The following is a 9,507-nucleotide window of genomic DNA, read 5'->3' as shown; positions in this document are numbered from 1 at the left end:
GAGAAACTAATCAATGGATTGTATTTGTATTAAGCACTAAAAATGCAGTGTTCTTTGGGATCAAATATATTTAATATGTATTGAATATTTATTTTTTGATCACTAAAATAATATGATGAATGTTATAATCTATTATTTCATAGAAGGAGAAGGTTAATATATTTTGAAATATCTTTTAGATATGGAGTTCTGATGCTCTCTTGTGTCAATGCTATTCCTTCTTATTCTTTCATTTATCTCCTGTGTTGTGCCTGATTGTTTGCAAGTGAAAGAAAGTGCTACTGACAATTATTAATCACCCACAGAGTAAACACATGATTATGATCTTTATGGCTTTATCATCAAAACTTACCACAAGTTAATATTTTTAATTTCTTCAATAGATAAATAAACTAAAACAAAGGTGTTTAACTACTTTTCCCAGTATCCCCTTGTCAGTGGCTGACTCATGATATTAACCTTGGTTTTCTGAATTGAAAGCACATATTCTGGCTACCATGTTTCTTTAAATAAAACTGATACTAAACCTATGATATAATATGATGGATCCTTTGAAACAGGTTTGAAAAAAGTGCTTTCTATTACATCAAATTCTACAGAATTTTCTACACGCTTCTTTTCTCTATCTAACGGGAGACAACTGGTAACTGGCGGTCCTAGCCCTTCACTTGTCTGTGGACACTTTTTCCTTACTTAAAGGATGCAAATCGGAATGAGCCATGATCCCTGTCTTTAACACGCTTACCTGGATTCAGTGAGTCACTCTCATAACTAGTTTACTAAATTATAGAGACAGTAGAATAAATGCTAAGATATAAAGCAAGACCTCACTGTTATGTAAACAATTTAGAAACCTTGAAGATAAATATTCTCCAGATGTGTGGAGTGGGAAGGAGGAACATAGAAGTCAGAATAAGTATATTTATATCTTTGATGTACATAAATACATACATTGCAAAATGATTAAATCATTCTAATTAACATATCACCTTCCATAGTTTTTATACTTAGAAAACTTGAAGACCTATTTACTTTAGTGGGTTTGGGGTTTGAACTCAAAACTTTGATTTTGCAAAGCAGGCAATGTACCATCTGAGCCACACCTCCAGTCTATTATGCTCTGGTTACAGTTTTTTTGGGTGATGGGATCTTGTGAACAATTTTCTGGGCTTGCCTCAACTTGTGATCCTTCCCAAATTGTGAAGCTAATATAGGGATCACAGTTTGAGGCCAGCACAAATGAAAAGATCGTGATTTCCTATGTCAACAAGAACAAATGGGTGTGGTCATATTATGCTGTCATCCCAATGAAGCAGAAAGTGGAAAATTGGAAGATCATGATCTATATCAGTCTGGGAAAAAAGTTAGACCCTATCTCAAAAAAAGAGGAAAAGGGGATGAGGTATGGCTCTAGTGACAGAGAATATGCCTAGCAAGCATGAAGCTCTGGGGTCAAAATCTAGTACTGACCAAAAACTAGGCTTTCATACCATTAAGATCTCTCCTACTGTCTAAAGATCATTCTCATAATTTATAGTTCCTCCTGTTGTTCTCCTTCAGGTAGCTCTGCCACTAAAGCAGATGGAAGGAACAAATCACTGTGTGGTGTCAGAGTTTGTGTTCCTGGGACCCTCTAATCCTTGGAACATCTCTTTGTGGTCACCTCCATGTTTTGTTTAGCAAGCATGATGGGAAACTCAGTCATTGTATTCATGGTGGTTTCTGACCCTCACTTGTACTCCACCATGTACTTTCTGTTGGCCAATCTCTCCTTCACTGACTTAGGTATGTCTTCTGTCACTATACCCAAGATGATTTACGACCTTTTCATTGCACAAGGTCATTTCCTTTAGAGGTTGTGTCACTCAGATATTCTTCATCCACGTCATAGGTGGTGTGGAGATGGTGCTGCTGATAGCCATGTCCTTTGTCAGGTACGTGGCCATATGTAAGCCTCTCCACTACCTGACCATCATGAGCCAAGGAATGTACATCTTCTTTTCAGTGACTACCTGGGTGTTTGGCCTTCTACGCTCTGTGGTTCAATTGGCTTTTGTAATAAACTTACCCTTCTGTGGTCCTAATGTGTTGAACAGCTTTTACTGTGATCTTCCTCAGTTCATCAAACTTGCCTGCACAGACACCTACTGATTAGAATTCACAGTCACAGCCAACAGTGGATTCATCTCTTGTGGGTTCCTTCTTCATACTGATCATTTCCTATATTGTCATCATATTCACTGTTCTGAAACATTCTCCAACTGGTTTCTCCAAGGCTCTGTCCACACTTTCAGCTCATGTCACTGTAGTAGTCTTGTTCTTTGGTCCTTTGATATTCTTCTATGCATGGCCTTCCCCCTCCACATATCTGGATAAGTTTCTGGCCATATTTGATACAATTGTCACTCCTTTTCTGAATCCTGTGATCTACACATTCAGGAATCAAGAAATGAAGGTGGCAATTAGTAGAGTATTCAGACAGCTAGTGAGTTATAGGAAGATCTCTTAAATGACTGCATTGTGAACAATCCTGATGGAACACAGAAGTTCCTTATTCATCACACTCAGAGAAAAGTGTTTCATTGCCCACACTGATATGCTTGTCTGCACTGATACTTAGATTACTTTTTCTGCTACTTAGTATGGAGGGACAATATTTTCTGAAAACAGAGATGGAATTACAGATATCATGTTTATATGATGAAGATTATAATAATCCTGAATCTCAATTCCTAACGAATGATACTTATATATGAAGTAATTCTTGGGCATAAAAGGAGGAAATCCTCTTTAGGGTCTTCAGAAGAGGGACAAGTTTCTCTGTTTTTGTAGGAGTTTGTCTTACATGCAGAAATTTCTGACAGTAGTCTGTGGAGGTATTTATGTAGAATATTCAACTGGATGATTGGGACATTTACAAAAGTGGTTTCAGTATATCTAAGTTAGAGTCACCCTCTCCATCTTTCTCCTTTATCCCCATTCTTTTTTGGAACAGTCTGAACAGGTCTCATTTTTCCATTTTCATGCTTGTTTACATGATACTTCCACCATATTCACCCTCCTCCATCCTTTTCTTATGCCTTTCCCCATTCTTAGTGGAACCAACTTCAAGGCAGGAACTATTTAAAACAGGTCCTCTTCTGCCTCTTGTACACACTATCCATCCCTTTGAGAGTCTCTTAGACTCTCCAATGGAGATTGCAATCTTGAGAGCACACACACATTAGTCTAATGGTTGTGTGTCTTTGGATAGAAGCCATGTGAGCTATTTTTGGAATAACAATGAGGACTGAGAATGTCATCTTTTAGCCTAATTAGCAATATGCTACTCAAACCTATTCAATTCCCATTTCCCTTTCATTCCTACTTCCTTTTTTTCCCTAGTATATGTCTGTATGAAAGCTACTCAGAAGAATAGTTTGTGGCATATTTGGAAGGTGGAGGGAATCAATACACTTTTGATATGAAGGTTGGTGCAGGGAAGATATCAAGGCACCTTGTCCACATTGCTACCCATAAACTGGCTCATCCTGATGTTGTGTAACAGCAACTAGCCTGCATTTCTTCTGGATACTAATAAATCCTTTCATTTAGCTTCTTCATGTCCAGATTCAAGAGCAAGTGCATCATTATGATGCAGTTCATCAGGTTAGCAGTCCCCTATATCATCAATATTGGAAGCATTGAGAAAGAGAGTACAAGTTTATCCTTGATCTCCACTTCAGGCCATCTTCCTTCCATAATGCTGGCTCCACGGTCCTCAGGTCCAGCATAGGGTTCTTGGTTATGGACTCTTCTGGCCTTCTGATAGGCTTCCAACATTGCATAAAGTGTAATCCTGTAAGAATTCCCTTAGAGTATGTCACTGATTGTTGTTATACTTCTTTGAAATACTTACTGAAAATATTTTCCTGCCTAATCATTCATGGATTTATATAATGACTTACCAATTCATATGATATTTACACAACATTGTATCTGATCAGGGGACATATTTTATAGCAAAGAAATGTAATAATGAAACACATGGAACTCATTCCACATTCCCCATCACCTATAAGCAACTGATTGATAGATTAGAGGAATAGTCTGCTAACATGCAATTGCAATACTATTTGGGGCACTACATCTTGGGATAATGTCATCTCTCCTATAGCATACACAAAAGGCCTGAGATAAGCTACAGAATCAGCTCTCATGGTGTTCTGTTACAGCTCCTGTTGGACCACCTTCTTCTGCAGGTGTAGCTCATAATTGTGATTCTAGAAACCTGTCCCTCCCCATAGCCCTATAGCCCTAAAGATGACAGGAGCTCAGTGTTCTTGCTATGCCTCTCTTCTTTCCTCATCTCTGATTAGTTCTCATGACCCTGCCCAAACTCTTGCATACAATTCCTTCAATCGATTCTCTTCAATTACCCAGTACAGCATGCTATCTCTTCTTGCCTGGACCTTGATTAATTCCCTCCAATATGTCTGAAACAAATGTACATTCATATGCATTTACAAAGGTAATACATGGAAATGTAAATTATAACAAAGCTTTAGAAGAATTCATATCACATGGTGGTCACCCCTAAAAAGGTATCCAGGTTTCCTGGAGTGATGGTCATGATCCAAGACATTTTGGCTTTACTTGCATGTTCTACCTCATTCTCTCTGCAAGCAGAAATTATCTTTAAAAGTAAGTTAATGATTGATCTTTTCTGCTTCAAGTCATTCTGTAGTGTTTCAAAATGGATTTGGATTTTTCAAAGTATCATATTAAAATTAGGATTTATAAACTCCAGTTCATTACATGGATTTTTCTTTTTTTCCACCTAGAATGAAATAAAATCTGTAGTTCAGACTACTCTAGGGGTTAAAGATATTATCCCCTGATCTCCTTGATTGCAAACTTGTATCATAAAGGTTTATGGGAATTTGAAGGGATGTGTTGATCATAGATATGAATGGCTTTTGGGGTGGCTCTGGCAAAGGCCAGGTGCTCCTTCCCTGCTTGCTGCTACAAGGGATTCTGTCTTAGGAATCAGATTCATCCTAGAATTCAGTCTTAAGAACTCAGTTATTTGCCATCTTCAGCTTTATTTTTAATATCTGATCTCTAAATTCATGATTTTATGCTGTCCTGTCATTATTTATGCTTCTGAACTGAAGAAACCTTCAGTTCTTAAAATTTTATTTTAAAAATATTTTTACCCTTTTTTTAACATTTAACTTTGGCTTAATTTTTATTCTTTCTCAATTTTTCTCAGTTAAACAAATATTTATAAAATATCTAATATCTTCAAGGAAATGTACAAGGGACTGGGCTATAGAGAAAGCTAAGGCAGCACCTCCACCCTTGAAGACTTCTATTCTGTATTGCAAGGGAGAGAGATGTAGAGTTTTATGTCACAAGGTTGGTGCAGTAACAATGGTGTGCACATGATACTATGCACTACAAAGAGGGACAGAGATCAGAGCAGGAGTTTTCACCATTGCTGCTCATCAGAATTATGTTAGCCACTTTCTTTTTATGTATTTTATTCATTTATTTCTATTAGCATATATTAATATTACAAAGGGTTTTATTATTATATTCTATATATGCTTATAATGTACTTTGATAATATTCTTATGTTTTTTACCCTCTCTCCCCTCTCTCCCCTTATCTTTTTCAATCTTAATGAGTTTCATTATGCTGTCTTCCTACAGGCATATAATGTACTTTGATCATATTCAGCCCCAGAGTCTTCTTCTTTCTCATCCTCTCTCCCACAGATTCTTGTCCCTGGCAAATAATCCCCTTTTAAAATTTTTAAATTTTTGATTTATTATATACTATATATTAACGATATGAAGGATTTCATTGTTACAATTCCATATATGTATACTGTGTACCTTCAACAAGTCTATTTATGCCCATTCATCCTCTCCTTTTTCAAACAGTGTTTGGTGTGTTTCATTATGCTGTTTTCCTATATATATGAAGGTACTTGAACCCTCTTCACCCATCAGTATCCTGTTCTTTCCCCTTCCCCCTTGTCATTGACCCCCAGAGCAATAACCCAACCTCCCAGAGGAGCCACTGGCTTAGAGTGGCACAGAGGCTTAGAGTGGGAGTGTTGTGACAAAGAAAATTCCCGAAGGAGGCAATAGTATCCAGCAGAGACTGGGAAAATCCCAAAGACTTAGAGCAGGGGTAGGGCGACAGGCCAACTCCCAAAACAGGTCACGTGGTGAATCCTGGAGCTGACCTCTGAGACAGAAGGTAACATTCAAAACTGAATTGCCCCACCTTGCTGGGGAAGGAGTTCACAAAACAGAGCTATAGCTGAAGTGCAACACAACTGCCACCTGGTGAAAACAACAGCTCTGACCACCCTGCACAAACTGACAGACTTATTTCACTTCCCAATAGCAGCTAACTCTGTGGACAGAAGGAACCAAATACTACTTACAAGCCAGTCACCTGTTGAGACCACATCAGAGCTTCTACTTGTATGCCAATACCAGGATTGAAAACCTAAGATATAACTCCAGAACTTTTACCAAAAGATTGAACTTTCTATGATTCCAGAACCTGGTGTGTTTTATTGTAACACATTTTTAATTTTTATTTGTATTATTCCTGTATTATTACCTTCACCATCAAAATTCTTTTATACATATTCTTACCCTCTTCACTTACCCTCCTTTTCCTGTGCTGCTACAATCCATTATTCTCCCTCCCAACTATTCTTTCTGATTCTTCTCATCCACTCTTTCCCCTGTCTTCACCTCCCCACCCTATCCTCCCCAACCTATCACCACACTAGCCTTCCTTCCTACACACTCACTGCCTGCTGAGTAGCCTGCTGTACCAACTGTACACACTCCCAGCTCTCTGAAATCTTTGACACAAGCACTGTCCACTACAACAGAATAAATACACCCAAACACACACAAGGGCTACAAAAGCCAGGAGCTCTATACTTCTTCCCCAACCCAACAACCCCTACAGCCATCCCCCTTTATAGTGCCACCTTTACCAATTCCCAAAATCTATAAATAGCTTAATTACATCACCCATGCCAACTCCCACTGTTTATAGATATTATCATCAAGGGATTTTCTATATAATATCCAAACAACTGGTCTGGCATTGAATCTGTGAATTTGTTATTCCTAAATTACACCTCCAGGACAGGGACAGAAAGAGCACATGAACCAAGCTAACAAACAAGTCAGTCACAACACAAAAATTAAATCAGGGAGAGAAATCAGGCAATCAAAAGCACCAAGTAGCCTATCAAAAACATCATTGCACAGCACCAAGATGAACAATGGGAAGAAGAAGAAGAGATGGAAACCACTCTCCTCAAAAAATAATTCAATACTGTATTTGGCGGGAAATGAAGAAAATGGATACCCAATTCTTGACCCCAACAAAACAATGATAAATGTCACTAAGGAACCCAGTGATGCCCACAAAAAACCCTGAAAGAGGAACTCATGGAAGAAATCACTGAGAAATTCATGGAGAAGATACTAAGCATGGTTAATCAGAATGTACAAGATGCACTCAAGAAATTTCAAGACTCCAAAAATAAAGAACATGAGAAGACACAGAAATAAATAACTCAGAGAGGACTTCAACAAACACCAAAATGAAACAAAGGACACTATAGAAAAAGAGATACATGAATTAAAGATGACAATACAAAATATGAAAGAGGAGTTGAACAAAGATATGAAAAAGCTCAGAAAAAATCAAACAGAAATCCTTGGGGATAAAAAGTCCCTTTAGTACAACAAAAACTCAATGGAAGGTCACTCCAGCAAACTAGAACAAGTGGAAGACAGAATCTCAGTGCTCAAAGATAAAATAGAAACTAAAGAAAAAAAGGTTGGGGGAGAATCTTAGTCAAATCTTGAGTTCAAGAGCATGACAGGAATATGCATGAACTAAGCAACTCCATCAAAAGACCAAATCCGAGAAGAATGTACATTGAAGGAGGAGAAGTGCAAACCAAAGAGTTACATAATATATTCAATAAATAATAATAGAAAAGTTCCCAAATCTCGAGAAAGTTTTGCCCATTTAGGTACAGGAAGCCTCCAGGAAACCAAACAGAGGTAACCAAAATAGAACCTCTGGACAGCATATTAACATTAAAACAACAAGCACAGAGACTAAATATTAAAAGCACTAAGAGAGAAAAAACAAATAATATATAAAGGTAAACCCATCAAAATGACAGATTTCTCAACGGAAACTTTAAATGCAAGAAGGGCATGGGGTGAGGTATTTCAGGCACTGAATGAAAATAAATTCAACCCTGGATACTCTACACAGCAAAACTATCATTCAAAAAATTAATGCAGCAATAAAAATATTCCAGAACAAACAGAAACTAAAACAGTATATAACTACTAAGCCACCACCACAGAAGAGTGTACAAGAAATTCTACATACAGAAGATGAACACAAATAAAACCAAGAGAGGACAGGAAGCAGCAAACCACAGGAGAGGAAAAGACAAGCAATCAGAAAGTAACATTGATTCAATGGCACACAATCAAATCTTAAAACAACAAAAATACTAAATGGCAGAAATCACCACATACTTAGCAATATTAACACTGAATGTCAGTGACTCAACTCCCCCATCAAAAGACACTGTTTGGCAAACTGACAATCTGTTGCTTACAAGTGACCTGTATTATTGACAGAAATAAACAATGGCTTAGGGTGAAAGACTGGAAGAAGATTTATCAAGCCAATGCCCCCTCAAAACAGTCAGGAGTAGAAATATTTATATCAGATGAAGTAGATGTCAAACTTTCATTGGTCAAACAAGATAAAGAAGGACACTTCATACTAATAAAAGGGGCAATACATTAAAAGGAAATAACAATTATCAACCTTTATACACCCAATATCAGTGCACATAATTTCATCAAATATATGAAATATAGACATATATTTGACATTATATATATACATATATATGTATACATATATATAATATGAACATATAGACTCCAAGACAGTGGTAGTGAGAGAATTTAATGCCCCTCCCTCTATCACCAACAGATAGGTCATCCAAAGAAAAAATCAACAAAGAAATCCTAGAACAAAATGGCACCATAGATGAAATGGACCAAAATTATGTCTACAGAATATTTTATCTGACAGCACACAATATACATTTTTCTCAGCAGCACATGGAACTTTCTCCAAAATAGATCATATCTGAGGACACAAAGCAAGCCTTAACAAATATAAGAAAATTGAAATAACCCCCTGAATTCTATCTGATCATAATACAATAAAACTAGAACTCAAAACCATAACAGCAGCAAAAAAAAATGCAAACAATTGTAGGAAGAAGTCCAAATGGCAAAAAAATACAAGAAGAAATGCTCAACACCCCTGGCCACAATGGAAATGAAATCAAAACCACATTAAGATTCCACCTCACTCCTGTTAGAATGGCTACCATCAAGAAAACAAACAATAAATGTTGATGAAGATGTGGGA

General features: G+C 37.1%; 1 pseudogene; it reads left to right on the top strand.

Annotated features, from left to right (window-relative positions):
- The first annotated feature begins 1,581 nt into the window (after positions 1-1,581).
- LOC109703045 (olfactory receptor 4F21-like) lies at positions 1,582-2,509 on the top strand (annotated as a pseudogene).
- The last annotated feature ends 6,998 nt before the right edge of the window (positions 2,510-9,507 follow it).

This window comes from Castor canadensis, chromosome 2 (genome assembly GCF_047511655.1).
Source record: "Castor canadensis chromosome 2, mCasCan1.hap1v2, whole genome shotgun sequence".
NCBI classification, from domain to species: Eukaryota; Metazoa; Chordata; class Mammalia; order Rodentia; family Castoridae; genus Castor; species Castor canadensis.
Note: the sequence above shows the minus strand (reverse complement) of the source record. Positions and strands in the feature narration are given on the sequence as shown.